Source organism: Mytilus trossulus, chromosome 3 (assembly GCF_036588685.1).
Source record: "Mytilus trossulus isolate FHL-02 chromosome 3, PNRI_Mtr1.1.1.hap1, whole genome shotgun sequence".
In the NCBI taxonomy this organism is placed as follows: Eukaryota; Metazoa; Mollusca; class Bivalvia; order Mytilida; family Mytilidae; genus Mytilus; species Mytilus trossulus.
The window spans coordinates 92,219,641-92,237,302 of record NC_086375.1 but is presented as its reverse complement, the minus strand read 5'-3'; the positions used below and the strand labels follow the sequence as shown (position 1 = coordinate 92,237,302).

Here is a 17,662-nt window from a genome sequence, read left to right as displayed (position 1 = left end):
ATTCCATATAAATAACAAAAATGTTTTCTTTCCTTGCCATCTTTAGTTTTACAGCATTTAGATACATTGTTTTCTGGCCTAACTTCACTTTGTCATTCTATAATTTTTTTAAAAGATGTCGTTTTGTGCTTTTTCTTTGTTATTCATTATTAACTGTTATGATTTGTTTTTGTAACTTCAGAACATGTCAGGAGCTTCCTTTAATCCTTTAGACGGCGAAAACAACAGGTCTCATATTGTAAGTGTTCTCTGTCAAATATGTATGCGCTATTTTTATACTTAAATTATAAACCCTGTTCTATACGAGTACAATATCAAATGAAAACCTCTCATAAAAAATAATTTACAATACATAATTCCGTTTTGCATCTCATTTTCTTGCATATCTGAATAATTACAACCAATAAAATCTGCACCGATGTCTTAACTGGAGAGACGAGAACAATATATACAAAAACCTGCCAGCGATTAATTACACGAAAAAAAGAATTGAAAAAGTTAGTTTTCTTACGTTATCCCAATTATCAAAAGCTTAATTGAAACCATAACATATTTTTAAATTAAATTCGATTAAAGTATATTGTGTAAATTATACATGCACATACAACATACAATGTACATGGTGTCTTACCTCCTTTTTTTATCGAGGGAATCAGTTCATTAGAATCTTGCAACACTGATATTTTAAAGATATTAATCTTTGTTGCATATTGATAAAAGTTGTATAAATTATTTGCTTATACAATCTTAATATAAAAATAACGACAGGATATGTGGTACGATTGCCATTGAGACAACTATCCACCAGTGTTCAAATGACAAGGTCGTAGCAACTATAGTTCACCTTACGGCCATTAATAATAAGCGAAAATCATACAATACAAGGACCCTAAATGTCGAAATGTGTAAATAAAGGCAACAGTAGTATACCGCTGTTCAAAACTCATAAATCCATTGACAAAAAACAAAATCGGGATAAGAAACTAAAACTGAGGGAAACGCATTAAGTATAAGAGGAGAACAACGACATAACATCAAAATGTAACACACACAGAAACGGACTTAGCATTAGACAAAATCCTATGAGAATAACAAATATAACATCATTTTAAAAATTCAAACGAGATAATCAGAGCCTGATTTCTGTAAGAACAACTAACGAAAAGCAAATATTACAGACAAACTCTTCTTTATTCACTATTTTTAACTAATTTCGCAATTTTTAATATCTTTCTTTTAACGTATATATGAAGATATTTTATTTTTGCAATGATATACGTGGACAGGTTAAACAAAGACATTTTGTTGTTGGATTAAAATTACTATTCGTTTCAGTATTTTACAATTTTTAAAAACAAATATTAGACTAAGTTGCCTTATCAATTGAACATACATTCACTGTCATTTTTAATATTTCTTATTGACTGTGTTAACCAAAACAAGGCCTGTTCACATGACTTTGGTGAATAGTTGTTTCATTGGCAATCACATCAAATCTCCATATTTTTATATCATAAAGTAACTGTTTTTATTCCTAAATATAAACAGAAGATCTGGTACGATTTCCAATGAGAAAACTCTCCAAAAAGACCAAATGACACAGAAATTAGCAATTATAGGTCACCCTACAGCCCTTAGCATCGAACAAAGCCTAAACTGCATAGTCAGCTAAGAAAATCCATGAAATGACAAATGTAAAACAATTCAAACGAGAAAACTAACGGCCAATTTATTTACAAAATAATGACCGAAAACAAATATGTTACTCTTGGGATAGGCACATACAGAATGAGGCGGGGTTAAACTCGTTGAAGGCATCAGCCGTCTTAACCTACATTGTTTAGTTGTGTAACAGCACAACATAACAACAAACAATACAAATCAGTCGAAAAATGCTGAACTCATCAGATTGATACAATAAGAATTCATCTTACAAACACACCGATTGGAAATGGACGGATACTTAAACATCCATACAACAAAAAGACACTTAGTACATATCTGAGATTACTGGCCGTTGCTGGCAGCCAATTCAAAGCCAATATCAACTAATAAACAAAATAATGCATGTAAGACTAAAATATCTATCAATACTACTTTGTATGCATAATGGAATATACGACAGCACTTTCTTGAACATTTATTATCAATAGTCCATTGTGAAGAACTTTTCTAAACATTTTCCATTTGGAAGGACAATACTATTTAATGCTCGTTTATATGCTGATTTTAAGATGCTTCTTTAGTCTTTCAGCGTTTCACTCCAAAAAAAATATCTTTTTTAGATTAATATTTAGATTAATTTCTATTCCTTATTTAATTTGTGTGTAGGGAAATGGTGGTCTAGGTGTAGATTTAACTGAACCAAGCACGAGTAAGAAGTATACAGACTACGACTATATAACAGAGGTAATATATGTTTATGTTATCTGGATTTATAAAATCTGGGATGACCCATTGTACAACTAAGGATCGATAACATCTGACATGACACTTGTACAACTAAGGATCAATAACATCTGACATGACACTTGTACAACTGAGGATCAATAACATCTGACATGACACTTGTACAACTGAGGATCAATAACATCTGACATGACACTTGTACAACTAAGGATCAATAACATCTGACATGACACTTGTACAACTGAGGATCAATAACATCTGACATGACACTTGTACAACTGAGGATCAATAACATCTGACATGACACTTGTACAACTAAGGATCAATAACATCTGACATGACACTTGTACAACTGAGGATCAATAACATCTGGCATGACACTTGTACAACTGAGGATCAATAACATCTGGCATGACACTTGTACAACTGAGGATCAATAACATCTGGCATGACACTTGTACAACTGAGGATCAATAACATCTGGCATGACACTTGTACAACTGAGGATCAATAACATCTGGCATGACACTTGTACAACTGAGGATCAATAACATCTGGCATGACACTTGTACAACTAAGGATCAATAACATCTGGCATGACACTTGTACAACTTGTAAAATTGCGCGTTTGAAATTCGCACAGGTAGACATAAAAATAATTTTGTCGTATGACGGCATACATAAATGCAGACTCACGTAAAGTAGATAAAAAAAAAAACAGACTTAACAGTAAAAATAATAAATAAAATAATGGTGTGGTTCAAAGTATGACGGGATACATAAGTACAGTTTCACGTCAAATACGGCTGAATTTATCTATGTAAAGTCTACCGAAGACCGAAGAAAACAATAATTATTATAAAGAAAATATTTGTAATAGACACGAGGAACTTTTATTATTAAAGTTTTTTTTTATTGACAGGACAGCTATGGCAAAGAAGATAAGGTAAACTAACATAATATTTACTGAGTTTCTGATATATCGATTTGATTTTAAACATATTTTATTCATTTAGATATGAAAAGGATTGAGCAACAGGCACAGCCTATAAACGTTCTCTCCATAATACATGTACAAGGTATAATTCAATTTCAACAACTTTATTTTAAATAATGCAATTTAGTGGAACATGCATGCTACTTGTAAGGACACACGAGCAAAATATGTTAACAGTGTTACTTAATCAATGCAAAGTATATTTAAATATATAGGTAATTAATCATCAGTTATTTTAATTACCTTGAAACATGCAAATATCCTTTATAAGTCATTAGAAATATATATATATATATATATATGGCTTAAAGGAGACACTAAGCTTGCTTAGTGGAATAAATGAATTAACGTTGGAGTGTAGAAAAAAATAAATAAATGAAATTAGATTAAACAAAAATTAAGTAAGTTTCAAACAAAACGTTGAGTGTCACTGATATATTTTTGAACAGATTTAAAAATAGCAATATTCATATCATATGAAAATTAACTGTTCCCAAAATGTAGTAATTCAATATTTATGTCAACATTATCAACAATGGAGTAAATGGAATCAAGAAGAATCTGTCTTACATCATTATACCTAGGGCAAATAAAAAAAGAAATGTTTGTTATCCTCAACAGGATGGTATATCGATCAAAAACACCTTGCAATATACAAAAACTTTCTATAAAAATGCATTCTTAGCATAGCCATTCCAGCTTTAATGACTAAATCATGACTAAATCCTGGTTATTGCATTCAAATCATAGCTTTAATCATATTAAGTTAAAGTTTTAAATATTTTACAAGGAATATGAAGTTTACTAACAGAGAATAAGACAATACATTATCGCCTGCTCTGTGATGCAAGCAAATTCGGTAACACTGATAGTTACTAGATAGATTGATGGTAAAATATGTTGATAATGGATCATATTAACGAGATTTAAAATCTAATAATTGATACTGTAAATACATGTAGAAAGATTTACTGTAAATACATGTAGAAAGATTTTTGTGCTTCTAGGACGCTAAATCAGATCGGGTAAAATATTTTTTTATTTTTTTTTATGATTTGTTTTGCTGAAATACGTGAATTTCTAACAAACATATCGTAAATGGTGATGGCAATTTTATAGATGTTTATGTGTGGATTCTTTAATACTAATATAAATAAAGGCAACAGTAGTATACCGCTGTTCGAAAGTCATAAATAAATTGAGATAAAAACAAGTAAGTAGCACACTCCTGTATATAAATTACATTATTCAACGTATTTGGTGTTTTAGATTTTGTTGATATACTTTTAAAGCCTGAAGCTACTTAATTTGGTGCTTTAGAATCTGTTGAAATTCTTTTAAAGCATGAAGCTACTTATGGAAAACACATGATAGTTTACAACATTGATAAATAAAAAAAGGAACATTGAAAGTTGTAATCACTTTAACACTCTTGATTCTGTTGGCCGAATTAAAACCTTTTGATGCCTTACACTAGTAACGGCAATTGACCAATTTCAAATCCACACTTCACTTATTGACCGCTTTTCCTTTAACATGTTAAATGCCTGAAATGTAAAATACAGTCTTACTGTTTGTAAAAACTTATTGAAAAAAAGAAACTTCGAAAAACTTTGCTTTGAAATAGAGATTCTTTGTAACACCTAACAAATAACTTACTAAATGGAAAACTTTTACAATAGTTTTTATGTTAATAACACTGAGTAGAATAATATATTGCACGAGATTTAAATATTCTATAAGTATAATTTACTTTATTGTAAGGAAAACATTTTAAACGGAAATATCATATTATTTTAATATAACGTCTAGGGATTACGACATCGTTATGTGCAATACATTGTTCATATGTGACATAGATTTACATACACTAGAACTGAAACTTTACCATCAACAACTTAACATCAAGATTTAAAATATTATTCATGCAAATACGCTTTGATTCACTCAGTTTAACTATTTAATTTTGGAGATGCATTTTACAATGAAAGGTTGTAATAATAGCTAAATAAAGTGCAAGATAGATTACCTTATTGTCACGGTAATCAATTAACATAAAATCATAACGTGTTTTAAACTTGATATAGTGCAAAGTATTCACCTTTCTCAATCTTTAAATCAATCATATGTCAAGACATAATTTTAAGGGACACTAGCTGTTAAATACATGTTCACCGATTTGACTCCAATTCTCATATTTGATAATTTTACATATTGAAACCTATATCCAATTTACAATACGTCTGAAATAAATAGATGACAAGACATGTACTCGATAATATATATGAGAATTTCGTGTGTATTTTAGTCTAGACGTCATTTAATCAACTATCCAGATGATATCCAAATACTACCGACGATCACACAATCCGATATAAACAAATAAATTGATCGCGACCTCGTGCAATTGGATTTCTTTAAGTCTGTTTGATTACATGTTATAAATTAAAATAATAAGTAAATTGGCGTTTTACCTGTATAAAAATAAATAAAAAATAATCGTGGACTGAATCAGTCAACACAATGGTCCACCTTTGTTTCACTTTCAATATTTACATTCTTTTCCTTCCAAAGAGACACTAGCTACGAGATATGCACAAAGATAGAATATAATTTCGGTGCAATAAATAATTAAAGTAAAATGACGAAACAATAATTCGTTTTTAGATGCCAATTTGCTTGAATTTTGTCTAAATAAGCAAAGAAATATCGCTGATGAATTGTTCACTTGCAAGTGAATAATTCGACCTCGTTAAATCCGTTTTCATGTGACCTTCAATTTAACCAATTAGCTGCAGATTGGTTACACATGCAGAAGTCGTGTTCAGCTATTAAAAGGAAAAGGATGCCAACATTGAAAGTGAAAGAAGGTGAACCATTTTGTTGACTGATTCGATCCACATAGATTTATTCTTAAACAAGTAAAGATGTTTATTAGCTTCTTTTTTTTTAACTCATTACATGAAACCAAACACACCTATAAAATAATTGCACGAGGACACAATCTATTTGTAATTATGTTTATGCTTTTATCAGATTATGGGATAGTCGGCAATATTCGGAGATCATTTAGATTCAAGATGTTGGATTCCTTTTGTTACATACAGGTAGAAAAATAGTTATAAACTGTTCATCATCCAATCAGAACCATTGCTTCAATAGTGATTTGGTATATATTCATGCACAAGACACTCGTTTAATGAGGAGAGGTTATAAAACCAAACAAAAACCAATATTTAGTTATTCATGTTATTTATTTGCTTTTTATTCCAGTACGTGTGGTTGTGCAAATTTATTACTGGCATAGTTGTGATATTAGTGGCTATTGTCGGAACAGTGTATTTCATACTGTACTACACTCATCGTAAGTTATCAGTTCAAAGAAAAAAGAAATACAATATCAACCTCCATAAAATAATAATAAATAAACGACAAAAAAAGAATATCCACCTCCCTCCCCTCATCCTCCAAAAACAAATCCATACAAAAAAACCCAGACGAGAAACAGTTCACAAAAATGTATGTAGATTTTAGTTGGAGCAGCACATTTAAGCTCTACCGAAGGCCAGGAGATTGTTTTTATCAAAACTACAATACTTCGTCCACATGTCAATTATCTGTATCCCGTTCAAAACACATCTCAACTTGGGTGTTCGTTTTTTTCAATTGGTATATCATACACAGAAAGAAATATACCGATACACAACTTTGAACTCTAATTAGTAATAATAAATTATCCATCAGAAATCGAATGTATGTTATTAAGAAAATCTTACTTAGTCGAAAGTGAGAAAATATTGTGTTATTGAAAAAATGGAGTTAATTGTTTTGGAGGAAAATGATATAACAGTTATACATACATTGCGTTCACTGAAATCTAACCCATCACTTCAGACATTGGAAACATAGAAACACTAAAGACTGAAAAAACACGAACCTCACTTAAAAACAATGATGATGGTCTCAGGTGCTCCGTAAGTGTAATTAGATCCTGCAACACATGTAATACATGTCGTGTTGCCCTTATAAGTAGAACTATTCATGAATGAGATACGAGCCACACTTTAAGTTAATTTCTTATGATTTGTTACAGCAAATGTCGATAAAACAACATCCATAGTTTCATCTCAGTTCTTTTGGAAGTAATGAGTTACACAGTTGTGACACCATTGTGGGCTTACAGTCCACCAGCAGAGGTATCGACCGAGTGGCAATACAAATGTTATTCCACCATGTGTATTCCAATAACTAGTTTCTTCAGAAAAAAAACCCGTTAAAATTTTACTCCACTAGATGATATTCAAATGTTTCTTCAGAGAAAGTTCATGACAAAAATGTACGACACTACTAAACGTATTACACAAGTTTTGCCGCTGATATGTTCGAACAGGTCAGACATTAAAAACAAAGCCGAACTAAGAACCCGAGCCAGAAGGAAATAAATTCCTTGAAATAAAAAAAAACCATATAAGTTTTATAAAATCTAATTTAAAATAAACTGTCAGTTTTTTCATGCCAGGATTGAGGTACAGATCTACTGAGCAATATATACTCTCTGGGACTTTGAAAATGACACAAGAGCGCCTAATCATTTACGGGATTATTTACAGAGAAGATATTTTTAACGGCATTTATTTAAAAAGACAATTAAAAGACAATTAAAAGAAAGACAAACAACTAAAATGTTTTAAAACAGAAATAAAAGAATAATCCGTTTCTCACATCCCTTAAATAGTGTTCAGTTCCATCTTTATAGTAGGATCAGGTCGTAACCCTTGTCTTAGGAACATGACTCGACTCCTGCCTGCTCTTATTTGTATTATCTTAGACGAATTGAATATTCATAGCATGTTTCTAGAATGTGTAGGTATTGTTCAACTGACTATAACACAATAACGATGATGAAAAAACTATGTAATGTTTTTCAAATCAAATAATTTTGTCAGAAAAAGGTTTCTGTTAGTCAATCAAAATGTGAATCTTTGTATTGAACGTTTGTCGTATTGTTATCATCGTACATTATCATTAACCTACATCTTTATAGAAATTTCTTTTTTTCTTTCAGCACAAGTACAAGAACGTAAGTCTTACTGTTTATTGCAAATAGTGGTATTTGAAGTTACTGTTAAAGGCATTTTGAACAAAAACATCTACAAAAGCATATGTAAAGCATTATACTAGAGATACGGATATTTTAGTTAGGAATTAACGAGTAACAGTACTTCGGTACTAGCATGAACATACGGATTTGTTGTGTTATTAAAATTAGCTGTTAAAAATGATTGCAATTATTATAAATTAAGGAATGTATCTTCCTCATGCAAAGCTCTGATTCCTTTCACAGATTTGGCTATACTTTTTGGACCTTTTGGATTATAGCACTTCATCTTGAATATAAGCTTTGGATTTCAAATATTTTGGCCTCGAGCATCACTAAAGAGACATGTATTGTAGAAATGCGCATCTGGTGCAAGAAAATTGGTTCCATTCTCAAAATATATTAACATTTTTTGTCAAGATTTGTTTGACTGATTGGATGCATACTTTCTATTGACTACTTATTTGTTATGTTACACAGGTAACACGTAAAACAAATATCACAATTGAAATAAAATGTCGTAGTTATAGATTCAATCCTCAAATTTCTTATATTTGTATGAGAAAATCTAAGCTTTCATCATAAACAATTACAAGTATAGCTTTGATTAAATAACGATTTATTAATTTGCAGCTCGAACAGAACGTAAGTAATGAGACTTTACATATATTTAAACTTTCGCTACTTTTGTTTATAACTGATTGTCAGTCTGAAAAGATTGATTTTTATGTATTTTAAAAATATCAAAATTTTAAAGGTATCCAGTATAAATTTAAATACAAAGGGAGATCTCAAGTGCTCAGGAAAGATCAACAGATAATATTTCAATATCGACGTTTGTAATATTACTCTTTGATAAAAAAAAAAAAAAACACGTTTAGGCGTACACATAACAAAAAAGTAATGCATAATATAATTACAGATGCGCGAATTCGTCTTGTCTTATTATTAAACATCCGCAATTTATACACCACTGTCCCAAAAAAATCGCCCAATATTTCCATGGGATGGACGACAAATGATAGACAATATTGAAGAAACAACACAGCTATTTACCATTGACAAAATGCAACACTGAAACCTAAACAAAATGCAATTTTAACCCTCTCAATTAAGCGTTTCGTAATTGAATCATTCTTTCGTTTTTTTACAATTTTCGCAATGTTTTATTTTGAATCACTTTATTTCAAAATATTATTTCATCCATTATCTCTATTTCAGCACAAGTCCTTACAACAACAACAAAACGCCCACTACCTCAACGTAAGTATGTTGTTGAATCCTCGGTAATGTTTATTCAGGGATCAGAACAAATCAGTATAAATCAATAGAACAGAAGGATATTGAATTGAAAAAAAACTGGGAAAATAAGATAGTAACAACAAAAAGACTCCACTTCACACGAAAATGCTTCACATCGTATAAGAAAAAAGCCAACTAAAGTAAGAAACACGTTTTAAGTTTTCACGACACACGGTTCGTCGATCAAGATTTTTCAATTAACACCATACCAAAAAATCGGAGGCAATTAATGCTTACAAATTACACTACAGCAAAATTCTGAGATGTACAATGTATAGCTAACGTGCTGTCTGACACAGTTATAATCAACAAGACACAATATTCGGACTCCAAGTAAACTAACGTGCTGTCTGACACAGTTATAATCAACAAGACACAATATTACACGGACTCCAAGTAAACTAACGTGCTGTCTGACACAGTTATAATCAACAAGACACAATATTCGGACTCCAAGTAAACTAACGTACTGTCTGACACAGTTATAATCAACAAGACACAATATTCGGACTCCAAGTAAACTAACGTGCTGTCTGACACAGTTATAATCAACAAGACACAATATTACACGGACTCCAAGTAAACTAACGTGCTGTCTGACACAGTTATAATCAACAAGACACAATATTCGGACTCCAAGTAAACTAACGTACTGTCTGACACAGTTATAATCAACAAGACACAATATTCGCACTCCAAGTAAACTAACGTGCTGTCTGACACAGTTATAATCAACAAGACACAATATTCGGACTCCAAGTAAACTAACGTGCTGTCTGACACAGTTATAATCAACAAGACACAATATTCGCACTCCAAGTAAACTAACGTGCTGTCTGACACAGTTATAATCAACAAGACACAATATTCGGACTCCAAGTAAACTAACGTGCTGTCTGACACAGTTATAATCAACAAGACACAATATTCGCCTTCCAAGTAAACTAACGTGCTGTCTGACACAGTTATAATCAACAAGACACAATATTCGGACTCCAAGTAAACTAACGTGCTGTCTGGCACAGTTATAATCAACAAGACACAATATTCGCACTCCAAGTAAACTAACGTGCTGTCTGACACAGTTATAATCAACAAGACACAATATTCGCACTCCAAGTAAACTAACGTGCTGTCTGACACAGTTATAATCAACAAGACACAATATTCGCACTCCAAGTAAACTAACGTGCTGTCTGACACAGTTATAATCAACAAGACACAATATTCGGACTCCAAGTAAACTAACGTGCTGTCTGACACAGTTATAATCAACAAGACACAATATTCGCACTCCAAGTAAACTAACGTGCTGTCTGACACAGTTATAATCAACAAGACACAATATTCGCACTCCAAGTAAACTAACGTGCTGTCTGACACAGTTATAATCAACAAGACACAATATTCGCACTCCAAGTAAACTAATGTGCTGGTGTGATTCGAAAAAGTGAGTCGGAAATTGGTTGGTACTTGGAAGGTATATGCTTGAATAGTGCATATTTATAGTCAAAATCGTTTGAAATTCCTTTCATATTTTAAAACTTGCAAACATCTTTACTCCATATTACTCTGTCCACAATGCACATACTGACGCAGAAGTCGGTACGATAATTTTTATTAAGTAGCATTGAGTAGCATTCAAAATGCAGAAATTAAAATATAATCCTGCAACTTTCAGTACTGTTATATGCTTTATATACTTACAGACTGTACACGATCGCAAGAAGAAATTCATTTCAAAGATGTTTTTACAATTACCTGCATGATTCCTGTATCACACCAGCTTGGTAAATTATACATAAACTATAAGCCACAGTACGGATCTTACAAACCTGATGAAGTTTTCAACTTTAGCCTGACACAGATGGAATCTGACCAAGGTGGATGGAACATAACAGTACTGAACAGTTCCTCGCCCGTTCACATCAATATTACAAGAGAACCTGTGAAGTGTGATAGTGGTGGGGAATATACATTTAGGTTCATGGTGGCCAACAGTACACATGAGTTTGAAGTTTTCACGCATACGGAACTCATAACAATTGAAAGTACGTGATCATTATAATATTGTTAAGTGGTTAACATTACACATGAGTTTGAAGTATTCAGACATACGGAACTCATAACAATTGAAAGTACGTGATCATTATAATATTGTGAAGTTAGTATTTTAGTTCAACAATGAGAGAAGGTAGTTGATAGGTTATGCTGTTTTAACTGATCATTTTATTTCATCAGAGATGTGTTGTTTAAGGATCGTATCATAGTTAAAAATATTTTATTTAAGGTGGTACCTAACACTACAGGGAGATAACTCTGTAAAATCAGCAGAACGTTTTAATGACGTTGTGTTCATAAGGGAATATTAAGCTTCTCAATGATCAAAATAAGTGTTTGCCAAACTGCTATATAACCAGTGTAACTTTTTTGAATAAACGGTTGGTTCAATTTTTTTGATTTTTTTATATTTTTGTCAAAGGGTCAAAGTAAATACTTTGTCAAAGTTTTAAGAAAATTAAACGAGCCAAATTAATTTTAGTTCAAGTGTTAGGTACCACCTTAAGCAAAATATTGTCATGAAGAGGTTTATCAAATTTCTTGAACTTCAAGTTATAGCAAATGTGTTAATGTTTTTCTTTAATATATATTGTTCTGCTTACCCTATACAATGTGTTCATCTGCTTGTCGACTTTTACTTTCATACTTTCAAAACGGGCTTTATTTGAGAGCTTTATATATCACGGACTCTGTTTAATCTCCTTCCTATCTTTCATTTAGAAATCGACATTGCGGGTTAGTCTATGCATAAACCAAATGTGTGGTTTGAATTTTCTCATGTTCAGTTTTTTTTAATGCAATGACTGTTATGTCAACAGTAGTTTTTTTACTGTTGTCAAGTCATTAAAGATTGCATATTTTGGCGTTAATGATAAGGTCTAAGCGTCAGAAATAAACACATTTATTCTAAAAACAGTTGTTGTCATGACACGGGTTATGTTCTTCTCATATATGTTATGATGGTATGATACAAAACCCCTAACGGGAAGGATTGTGCCTGATGTTCATATGATGAAATCATAATTTTTCAGTCAGTTTAATTTAAGTCTGGAGCTGGCATGTCAGTTAACTGCTAGTAGTCTGTTGTTATTTATGTATTATTGTCATTTTGTTTATTTTCTTTGGTTACATCTTCTGACATCAGACTCGGACTTCTCTTGAACTGAATTTTAATGTGCGTATTGTAATGCGTTTACTTTCTACATTGATTAGAGGTATAGGGGGAGGGTTGAGATCTCACAAACATGTTTAACCCCGCCGCATTTTTGCGCCTGTCCCAAGTCAGGAGCCTCTGGCCTTTGTTAGTCTTGTATTATTTTAATTTTAGTTTCTTGTGTACAATTTGGAAATTAGTATGGCGTTCATTATCACTGAACTAGTATATATTTGCTTAGGGGCCAGCTGAAGGACGCCTCCGGGTGCGGAAATTTCTCGCTACATTGAAGACCTGTTGGTGACCTTCTGCTGTTGTTTTTTTATTTGGTTGGGTTATTGTCTCTTTGACACATTCCCCATTTCCGTTCTCAATTTTAATTTTATAGTATATGTTTTATTAATCAGAATAAGTGGCACTTGTCTGATGAACATAAATATCATGAGTTAATTATTCAGTTATTATCAATAACTAAGTTTGGCGAGTCATTTCAGCGTCGTTTGAAATGGTTCCTCTTTTGTAAACATGTCTTTTAAACTTTTCTTATTTTAATGTTTTTTCCCGTTTTCTCAAAAAAATTAATAGTCATAGTAAAATTCATTTGTATAATACATCAGGAAATATCATATGGCAGAGAAATTATCCCACTTCCTAAAATTTATCATTAAACATCTGTATATGATTCTGTTATTAATTAAAATGAAATGACATATTGTCTTATTTGTTGCAGGCAAGGTTTCTGATGTAAGCCTACAAGTAAAACAAAACAATGTCTCAGGTGGCTTTTATGAAGTATCTTGTTCTGCACAAAGCGCTTGTACGCCGGCGCCAATTACTTTGTTGGGAGTCTTCATAGGAGACGACAATTCAAAGTCACAACCTATATTTGGTTCAAACTTTACTTGTATTATAAACTACAATGACAACGACGGATGGACCGTTAAATGCACCGGAACAATTCCAGAGAATGTTTTCTCATCACTCAATAGCATTGCATGTAGGCCGACGACGGGTAACCAAACCATTGATGATAAAAAGGAGATTGAATACGAAATTTGCAGAGGTATAAACTATATGATTTGTACTAGATTAGATAATATAAATTTTCTGCAAACTGGGTACTGTTTAACATAGAAAACATAAGCGCTCTCCAGCCGTTAAGAATGACTATCAAACAGACTAAATCAAACGCGATCAAATGAAAAATGAAAAACATTCTATTGACAATATTCCGGATTGGTTTTTCAAAGACAATAATCATATCTTTCGCTCTTGTCCGCAAGGTACAACATACCACACACAGTACCAATTTAACTGCATCTAGTGGACATTTAGACACAATACCTCTTTAGTATTGTTCAGGGCTAAACTATTCAAAATACAAATCAAATTATTATGGACGATCAAAATGCGTGTCGAGTAAACTCGCGAATTATTTTCGAATATTGTCAAAAAAATCTATGTTCTAGTGGGTCTGGGATTGACAATAAAACTAATGTACTGCACATGAATAAAAACAAAGCTTGAAGGTTTTATCTCCAGATAAAAGTAGATACAGAATAGCGTTTCGGATACAAATTGAAATGATCAGATATCGTCGCACCGATATTTTGAATGCCTCTATCTGAGGTAATAAACATAACATTTTTTCAATATAATGACATGGAGCAGACTGTACAATAATTATTTCCGCTATTTAAACTTAAAGTGTAGCAATGCATACTCATAAAGTGTTTAAGAATACAGTTATATTCCTAAATTTGATAAAGAGTACTTTTTGTTTTTATGTTTTGTTTTAGATTGCATATTTGAGTGTCCCAACGATAATTACGACACGTATTGGTTTGACCACAAGATATGTAACATATTTCATCGATGTTTCAACGGACATCTGTACACACAACCATGTCCACCGGCAACATATTTCAACACTATTTCATGCACGTGTGATCATACAGACAACTTACCAGGAAAATGTAACGAACAAAATGAAAGGGTTGAACAAAAGGATAAAACAAAATCTTGTAGCTGATGAATTTTACGTACATAAAAAACCGCTACTGATTTGGGTTGCCTTACATCATAATGCTTTTAATGTAAAAGTGTAACTGATCATTACATTTAAACTATGTAATATACCATTAGTAATTCAACTATGCTGAATTCAGTCATTTTAATATCAAATGTACCAGGATTATAATTTAGAACGAAAGACGCGCGTTTTGTCTACATAAAACACATCAGTGGCGTTTATTTTAAAATATTTATAAAACCAAACAAGTACAAAACTGAAGAGCATTGGCGATCCGTAATTCCTAAAAGTTGTTCCAAACAAAACTTTTTCAAATATATATTATTTGATCATTTCTGATAAATTCCCTCATTTGAAAAATATCGTGGCAACAGGATCCGCTCTTAAGGAGGCTCGCGGGTATAAGATTTTTCAGAAAAAAATAAACATTTATTTTTCATTACAAATTTTATTTATTAATTTTAGTAGCTGTTACTTTATCATATGGTAAAAAATCAATTCGTGTTGGCCCCAGGTGACTTTTAAAATGATGATATCATTGAAAAAGCTCCAAATTATCTCCCTTTGGTGCAAAAATGCCATTTTTTGGCATTCAAATGGAAATATCTTTTTTCAGTCATCGGTGACCTATATTTTGTATTGTTGTTTTCGAATAAGCTGTACATAAACTAAATAACTGTAAAATTTAAGCGATTTCTGTAATTTAGTTCTTTTTTTATTTCGATATTACCGATATTTCTCCTATTAGTTCAAAAGAAGAAAAGAACATTAACAAAAATGTATGTTTCTTTCAAAGGCAGATTGTGAGCGTAAATGAACGGTGACCCCATTTTTTTATTTCATTTTTCTATTCAGTATAAGATAAATTTCATTTATAGAAAAATATAACGAAATCCTATATTGAATTAAAAAAATGATTTAGACCCGCGAGCCCCCTTAACATATGGAATTACTGCTTAAATTATTGCATCTTCAGTTGAGCAGATTGTGTGCATGGTTGTTTGAAAAGAAATGGGCGTAAACACTTATAATATAAAAATTGAACTTTTCGTATTTATGTCCCACGTCTGTTAGATTCAGGAAATTGAGAATGAATGGCGTTATCACGGATTTACCTTATCACATACTATGCAAATGTATCGCTAAAATTTGTCGAATCAAAAATAGTTTGGACTAATAACACAAACACTTATTACTATACTAGTTTATTGTGTCTGTTTCGATGGGAATGGTGTATTATACTTAAAACTACGGACACAACTATTGCAACGGACAATGGAAACACATGAGGCGTCGTTAAATATAAACTTTGCTTTTTTCTCTCTTGTATGTAACTATTTATTTGTCATTATCGCATTATAAACACAGCCCAGTTGGCCTCTGGACAAACTGAACAATTATTTAATGGATTTATTTATAGATTGTTATGAAAGAGGTTACACTTTTAAATAAATTCATTCATTTACTCATGCTCTTTAAAAGTTGTATTATCTTTTATATGCAATACTTTTGAAACAACTATACGGTACTATTGGTGTGATTGTTGAGTTTGCTGAATAGTTTTGTTTTAGCAGATAGTCAATAATTATTGTGCATCATTGCGCGCCTTCTTGTTTGTTGTCAATCATCAGAATCTGAATTTACAAAGAACCTTCACTAAGGCAAAAAAAAAAAAAAAAACATAAAAAAAACACGTATCTTGTTGAGTGTTTAAAAAGTAAAATAACAAAAGCACTAAACTCCGAGGAAAATTACATTAAGTCTCTTAATCAAATGGCAAAATCAAAAGCTGAATCACATCAAACGAATGGATAACAACTGTCATTTTTCTAAATTGTTAAAGCAACTCGACATTTCTATTCCCCTTTAAAAATGTCCTGTACCAAGTCAGGAAAATGGCCATTGTTATATTATTATTCATTTCTGTGTGTGTTGCATTTTAATGTTGTGTCTGTTTTCTCATATTTTTGTGCCATTAAGATAATATGTGGCACGGTACTTGTTTATCCCAAATTCATGTTTTTGGTTTAGATGTTATATGTGTTATTCTCGTGGGATTTTGTCGGATGCTTGGTCCGTTTCTGTGTGTGTTGCGTTTCGGTGTTGTGTCGTTGTTCTCCTCTTATATTTCATGCGTTTCCCTCGGTTTAAGTTTCCTACCCCGATTTTTTTTTGTCCATGGATTTATGAGTTTTGAACAGCGGTATACTACTGTTGCCTTTATTTATAGACATTTTTTATGTAGAAAATGGTGCATTGAGTTTTGTAACTCGAAAATTTTAAAAATTACAATATAATTGATATTCAAACAGTGACGTATTTTTAGGATGTATGTATAATCTTGAAATCTATACAATTATATGGAAGGAGATCCGAAAATTGACAATTATTTTGATCAAACTAGTCCATTTGATACTCATTATCATGACGGTCTTGAAAGGCTATTTCAAACTAATGCTGTGAAGACGGCATACCCAACTGGCAATAAAGGCTGTTCTACATGCAATGCATGCATAGTTACATTTCATACATGTGTAAAGGCGTTCTTGAGGGTCATTAGCTGTCATTTTTACGGAAATGACTCAAATTCTTGTATTTCATTTATATCTT

General features: G+C 31.7%; 1 long non-coding RNA gene across 1 annotated transcript; it reads left to right on the top strand.

Annotated features, from left to right (window-relative positions):
* The first annotated feature begins 9,137 nt into the window (after nt 1-9,137).
* Nucleotides 9,138-16,519, top strand: LOC134712858 (uncharacterized). The gene is made up of 5 exons (XR_010106328.1): nt 9,138-9,149; nt 9,726-9,767; nt 11,516-11,944; nt 13,751-14,083; nt 14,820-16,519. It is a non-coding gene; the product is annotated as an uncharacterized LOC134712858 (long non-coding RNA).
* The last annotated feature ends 1,143 nt before the right edge of the window (nt 16,520-17,662 follow it).